Below are 7,913 nucleotides of genomic sequence, written 5' to 3' on the forward strand. Positions count from 1 at the left end.
TATCTGGGTAAAAACATTATAATGATAAAATGATCAGTTATCTAAGAAGTTATAACAATTCTTAACATATATGCAGCTAACAACAGAGCCTCTAAATATATGAAGTGAAAACTTATCAGAATATAAGGAGAATTAGACAAATCCACTGCTTTGGCTGGAAAATCTAACACTGTTCCTTCAGTAATGAAAAAATCTAGCAGGCAGAAAAGCAGTTAAGGATATATTTAACCTTAACAGCACTATCAATCAACTAGATCTAATGGGCATTTTTAGAATACTCTTGTCTAACAGCAGAATACATATTCGTTTAATGTTCATATGGAACATTTCACTGAGATAGATCACATATTTGGCCTCAAACCACACTTCAACAAATTTAAAGGAATAGAAATTGTACAGAGCATCTCAGGTCCGATTAGAATTAAACTACATATAAGTAACAAAGATAATTAGAAACCCACAAAATAGTTGGCAATTAAGCAACACACTTTTAAACAACATGGATCAAAGAATATGTTTCAAGGGAAATTTAAAAAAATAGTTTTAGTTCAAACTAAATAAAAGTGAAAGTAAAACTTGTTAACTAACCCATTTGAAACTGAATATAAAGATATAGTAATCAAGACAATGTGGAATCATCAAAGAGTAAACACATAGATCAATGGAACAGAATAGAAAGGCTCAGAATAGTCAACTTATCTGTGAATAGTAGCAAAGACAAGCAATGGGAAAAGGACAGTGTTTTCAACAAATTTTTCTAGAACAATTAGACATCCATATGCCAAAAACTAAAACTCACAAAGAATCTTGTAATTGACTTTACACCTTTTACAAAACTGAACTCAAAATAGATCATAGACCTAAATGGAAAATGCAAAAGTATAAAATTTATAGGAGATGATATAGAAGAAAATCTAGGTGACCCTCTGTCAGAATGACTTTTTACCCATAACACCAAAAGCATGCTATCTGAAAGAAAATATAATAAGTTTAACTTCATAAAAATTGAAAATAAAACAAAACAAACCACCCAACAACTTCTGTTTTGTGAAAAGCACTGTTAAGAGAATGAAAAAAGAAAACCAGACTAGGAGAAAATATTTGCAATACATATAGGGTAAAGGACTTATTTCCAAAATATATTAAGATTTCATAAACTCAAAATGAGGAAAACAGACATCCCCATTGAAATTGGACAAGTAGTCTGAATAGACACCTCACCAAAGATTTACAGATTGTACATGTCATTGTTGTTGTTAAGTGCCATTGAGTCAGTTCCTACTCATAGCAACCCTTTATGGGTTTCCAGAGAGCAGCTGTTGGGGTTTGAACCACTGACCTTGCAGTGCACGCCTACTGTGGGGTCCAGTGCACATCCTACTGCACCACGCTGAGACTCATAAGTATATGAAAAGATGTTCTGGAACTTTTGTCATTAAGGGGAATTGCAAATGTAGATAAAATAAAATACCACTATGGCTCTGTGGGATAAAGCACTGAACCACAAGGTGGGCAGTTCATACTCACCATCCTGTCCTTGGAAATCCTATACAGGGTCGCTATGATTCAGAACTGACTCGATAGCATTTAACAACAACATAATAAATCTATTAGGAGACCAATAGGCAGTTGTTTCAACAGAACAAGAGAATACTGGATGGTTAAAATTAGCAAAGTTGTGTCACAGGGTTGTATTCCTTCACCATCCTTATTCAGTCTTTATGCTGAGCACATAATCTTGAGAAGCTGGGTTGCATGTAGGAAAACGTGGCTTCAGGATTGGATGAAGACTCATTAATAACCTGCAATACACAGATGATACAAACTTGCTTGCTGAATGTGGTTATAGTTGTTAGGTGCCATCGAGTTAGTACTAACTCATAGAGTCCCTATGCACAAGAGAACAAAACACTGTCTGTCCTGTACAAACCTCTCAATCATTCCTACATTTGAGCCCATCCCTGATGCCACTGTGCCAATCAACCTTACTGGAGGTCTTCCTCTTTTTCTCTGACCCTCCACTTTTCCAAAAGTGATACTCTTCTCTGGGGACTGGTCCCTTCTGACATTATGTGTGAAATATGAGTGATGAAGTCTGGCATCCTGGCTTCCAGGGAGCATTCTGGCTGTACTTCTTCCAACACAGATTAGTTTATTCTTTTAGTACTTCATGGTACTTTTAATATTCTCCTCCAACACCATAGGTCAAATGCATCAATTCTTTTGCAGTCTTTCTTATTCACTGTCCAACTTTCCCGTGCATATAAGGTAATATGAAATGGGCACCTTGCCTTAATCCTCACACTAACATATTTGTTATTTAACACTTTAAAGAGGTCTTTTGCAGCAGATTTGCCTAATGCAATATGTCGTTTGATTTCTTGACTGCAGCTTCCGCGAGTGTTGATGTGACCCAAGCAAAATGAAGTCTTAGACAACTTCAATCTTTTATCCATTTATATAAATGATGTTTATTATATCAGTGGTGAGGATTTTTGTTTTCTTGACACTGAAGTGCAATCCATACCAAAGGCTGTGTGGTCTTTGATCTTCATCAGTAAGTATTTAAAGTCCTCTCCACTTTCAGCAAGTAAGCATGTATCATCTGCATATTGCAGGTTAATGAGTCTTCCTCCAATCCTGATGCCACATTTTTCTTCATAGAGTCCATTTCTCAGATTATTTGCTCAGCATAGAAATTGAATAAATATGGTGAAAGGATACAACTCTGGCACACACCTTTCTTAATTTTAAACCATTCAGTGTTCCCTTGTTCTATTTGAACAACTGCCTCCTAGTCTACATACAGGTTCCTCTTGAACACAATTAAGTGTTCTGGAATACTCATTCTGTGCAATGTAGTCCATTGTGTGTCATGAACCACACAATTGAGTCTTTACATAGTCACTAAAGCACAGATAAACATCTTTCTGGCATTCTCAGATTCAGCCAGGATCCATATGATGTCAACAATGATATCCCTCATTTCACACACTCTTCTGAATACAGCTTGAACCTCTGAAAGTTCTCTATCAATGTATGGTTGCAGCCATTTTCAAATTATCTTTAGGAAAAAAATTGCTTGCATGGGTATTAATGATATTGTCCGATGATTTCTGCATTCCTTTGGTCACCTCTCTTTGGAATGGGTTCAAATATGGATTTATTCTAGTCAGTTGGCCAAATTGTCTTCCAAATTTCTTGGCATAGTTGAGTGCCTCCAATGCTCTAGCAGTTTGTTGAAAGATTTCAACTTGTATTCCATCAATTCTTAGAACTTTGTTCTTTGCCAATGCCTTCAATGTACCTTGAACTTCCTCCTTCAGTAAAATTAGCACTTGAACATATTCTAATTCTTGAAATGTTTGAACATCAACCATTTCTTTTTGTAGTGTCTCTGTGTAGTCCTTACCTCTTCTTTTGATGTTGTCCGTATCTTTAAATATATTTCCTATTGAAGAAAATTTCATAAGGTAGCTTGAGACGACAAAGTCAAACATTGTACTGAAATGTGTAAAGCCTAAAATTAGAAAACCAAAAGGGAAGAACACACTCAGCATTCCTCAAGCTGAGGGAACTGAATAAAAATAGTCAAGCCTCAACTAGCAATACTGAAGGATTCAGTTTCTTACACTTTTTTTTAGCATCTCTACACTGGAGAGCAAGTTTACGAGTCTCTTCTGACTTCTGTTTTTGTCTTTTCTTTCTTTCTAGTTTTCTTAATGACCTTTTGCTCTCTTTCAGTATGATGCTCTTGATGTCATCCCACAACTCTCTGGTCTTTACCCTTTAGGTCTATTACATCAAATCTGTTCTTGTGATGATCTCTAAATTCAGGTTATATTTTGGCTCTTGTGGACTTGTTTCAATTTTCTTCCTGAACTTGTATAAGAGCAATTGATGGCCCGTTCCACAGTATTCTACTGGTCTTGTTTTGGCTGATGATATGGATGGAGCTTTTCCACTGTCTCTTTCCACAGATGTAGTCAAAAGTATGCATTAGGGTTGTATTATTTCACCATTTTTATTGAATCATTATGCTGAGCACATCATCTGAGAAGATGGATTATATGAAGAAAAACATGTCATCAAGATTGGAGGAAGGTTCATTAACAACCTTTGAAACAACGTTGCTTGCTGAACATGGAGAGGACTTAAAATACTGATGAAGATCAAAGACCACAGCCTTCAGTGTGGGCTGTAGCTCAATGTAAACAAAAATCCTCACCGAGGGACCAGTAAACAACATCCACATAAATGGAGAAAAGATTGAAGTTGTCAAAGACTTAATTTTGTTTGGATCGACCATCAGTGCTCATGGAAGCAGCAGTCAAAAACTCACATGACGTATTGCATTAGGTAAATCTGCTGCACAAGGCCTCTTTAAAGTGTTCAAGGACAAAGAAGTCAGTTTGAGGACTAAGGTGTGCCTGATACTTTCAATAATCTCATATTCATCTGAAAGTTGGACAGTAAATCAGGAAGACTGTAGAAGAATTGATGCATTTGAATCGTGTTGGAGGAGAATATTAAAAGTACCATGGACTTCAAAAAGAACAAATGAATCTGTGTTGGAAGAGGTACAACCAGAATGTTCCTTGGAAGACATGATGGCCAGATTTTGTCTCTCATACTTCGGACATATTGTCAGGAGGGTCCACTCTCTGGAGAAGTCTGTCATGTTTGGTACAAGGGAGGGTTGCAGAAAAAGAAGGAACAACAATACATTAATATTGTTCAGTAATAAAAAGAAATATGTTACTAGCTCTGAAAAAGATATAAATGCATATTGTTAAGTGGAAGAAGCCAGTCTGGAAAGGCTATATACTGTATTATTTCAGTTGTACAACATTCTGGAAAAGGCAAAAATATAGGGGCAAGAAGAAGATCATGGGTTGCAGGTATTCAGATGGAGAGTAAGAGGGATAAATAAATAGAGCACAGGGGATTTTTAAGAGGGTTGAAATGATTTTGTATAATATTGTACTGGTAGATATATGACATTGTTGTTGTTGTTGTTAAGTGCCATTACACATTTCTAAAAGCCAAATGGAACTGTAAAACACACCGAGTAAACATTAGTGTAAATTATGATTTTAATTAATAATAATGAGTTTCACTAATTGTTATAAATTGTAATAATGTATCACAAGATGTTAAAAACAGAGGAGAGGGGCCATGTGGAAACTCTGTACTGTCTGCTCCTTTTTTCTGTAAACCTAAAACTACTCTAAAAAGTAGCCTATTAATAAACAAAACCATTTATACATAATATTCTTTATTTAGAAATGATTGACTTAGAGATATCAGTGTGAATTTAATGGAAATCAGACTTGATTATTATTCATCACCTTTCCATGCCAAGAAAGATTTTCTCTAGTGCTCTCCCCAAATCCCAGTGATTTTTGAATAAAAATAGCTAGACCTTTTGATTTAATACATATTTATACAGCATTTATTTCCTTAACCCTTAAGGACTAAAGAAAAAGTTAACAAAATGCACAACCAAACAATTTGAAGCTAGCTAGATCTATGATTTGGGAGAAATATGAAACATAAGTGAAAAAAAAAATGGGTGAGAGTCTGACCATAACATGTAAACAAGAGTGAGGAAACCAGCTTTCTCCACTATCTACACATATATGTACATTGCAGGATTGGAGGAAGATGCATTAACAATCTGGAATGAGTCCAACGATATAGCCTTGCTTGCTGGAAGCCAAGAGGACTTAAAATATTGATGAAGTTAAAATACTACAGTCTTCTGCCCTGATTGATTGATTGTTGTTGTTATTAGGTGCCATCAAGTTGGTTCCAACTCATAAGGACCCTATATAGGGTTTCCAAGGAGCGGCTGGTGAATTTGAACCGCTGACCTTGTGATTCAAACTGACCTTGTGGTCTAGTTCTTACCCTACAGTGAGACACCAGTATTGATGAAATCTCAACATAAAGGAAAGAAAAATGCATGCAACCTGACCAATAAATAACATCATGATAAATGGGGAGATGACTGAATTTGTCAAAGACTTCATTTTGCTTAGATCCACAATCAAACTTTCAAGCAGCAGTCAAGAAATCAAACAACATACAGCATTTGGCAAATCTGCTGCAAAACACCACTTTAAAGCTTTAAAGAGCAAGGATATACCTTTGAGGATTACCTATGCCTAAAGTAAGCCATTGTCTTTTCAATCATCTCATATGCATGTGAAAGTTGGAACCTACCTACTGCTGGTGGGGGCTGCTGGTTAATGCTCTGGACTACAAAGTAGGTTTGAACCACAAGGTTGGCATTTCAAGCTCACAAGTCACTCCTTGGAAAACCCTATACAGGGTTGCTATGGGTTGAAACGGACTCAGTGGCAACAACTATATATATATATTGTTGTTTCTAAGGGCCATCCTGTATAGGGTTTCTGAGGAGTGGCTGATAAGTTTGAACTGCTGACCTTATGATTCAAACCAACTGTGAGGTCCAGTGCAGAGCCACACCAGTACTCATATGCACACACACACATATGAATGTTTATGTATGTTGTTGTTGTTAGGTTCCATCAAGTTGGTACCAACTCATAGTGACTCTATGCACAACAGAAGGAAACACTGCTCAGTCCTAGTCCAACCTCACAATTGTTGCCATGCTCGAGTTCATCACTGCTGCCACTGTGTCAGTCCATCTCATTGGAGATCTTCCTCTTTTTCTCTGACCCTCACTTTACTAAACATGGTATCTTTCTCCAGTGACTGGTCCCTCCTGACAATTTGTCAAAAATATGAGAGACGAAGCCTGGCCATCCTGGCTTCTAAGGAGCACTCTGGCTGTACTTATTCTAACACAGATCTGTTTGTTCTTTTTGCAGTCCATGGTACTTAATTTTATTTATCATTGCAATGATTACAAATAGTATTTGATTCTATTCTCTCTCTCTCTCTCTCTTTTGATGTACACAAAAACACTCAGGAATATATAATCATTTAAACAACCAAAGGGCACATTTTACAAGCTAGCCTTTGGTGACTAACTAATTTCACTCAGCATAATGTCCTCAAGGTTCACCCATGTTTTGCAATGATTTGCAGCTTCATTGTTATTCTTCAAGGTAGCATAGTATTCCATTATGCATATGTACCAAAGTTTATTTATCCATTATTCCATTGATGGGCACTTAGGCTGTTTTCATCTTTTTGCTTTTGTGAATTGTTCTGTGATAAGTATTGGTGTGCATATATCTACTCGCTTTATGGCTTATATTTCTTGTGGATATATACCAAGTAGAGGAATTGCTATATCATAAGGTATTTCTATTTCCAAATTTCTGAGGAATCGCTGTAGTGTTTTCCATAGTAGGTAAACCAGTTTACAGTCCTACCAGCAATGTAGGAGAGTCCCAGTCTCTTCACATCCTCATCAGTATTTATTGTCCTCTGATTTAAATTTTTTTTTTTTAATTGCTGGTGCGAAATGGTTATCACATTGTTTTGATTTGCATCTCTGTAATGGCCAGTGATTGTGAACATTTTGTTGTCTTTACATTGAGATGCAACCAATATTGAGGGCTTTGGTCTTGGATCTTCATCAGTATATATTTTAAGTCCTCTTTACTGTCAGCAAGCATACATATATAAACTTATATATAAACACTGTATTGCAAACCACAAGGTTGGCAGTTCAAACCCACCAGTCATTTTGTAGGAGAAAAAATAGTGTTTCAGCTCCTGTGAAGTTTTATTGTCTCAGAAATCCTATACAAGGTTATGATGTGTTGGAACCAACTCAATGGCACTTTTGTTGTTGTTGTTAAGTGCCGTCGAGTCGGTTCCGATCCATAGCAACCCTGTACAGGGTTTCCGAGGGTGTAAATCTTTACGGGAGTAGAAAGCCTCATCTTTCTCCCGCGGAGCGGCTGGTA

Source organism: Chrysochloris asiatica, unplaced genomic scaffold (genome assembly GCF_000296735.1).
Source record: "Chrysochloris asiatica unplaced genomic scaffold, ChrAsi1.0 scaffold00134, whole genome shotgun sequence".
NCBI lineage: Eukaryota > Metazoa > Chordata > Mammalia > Afrosoricida > Chrysochloridae > Chrysochloris > Chrysochloris asiatica.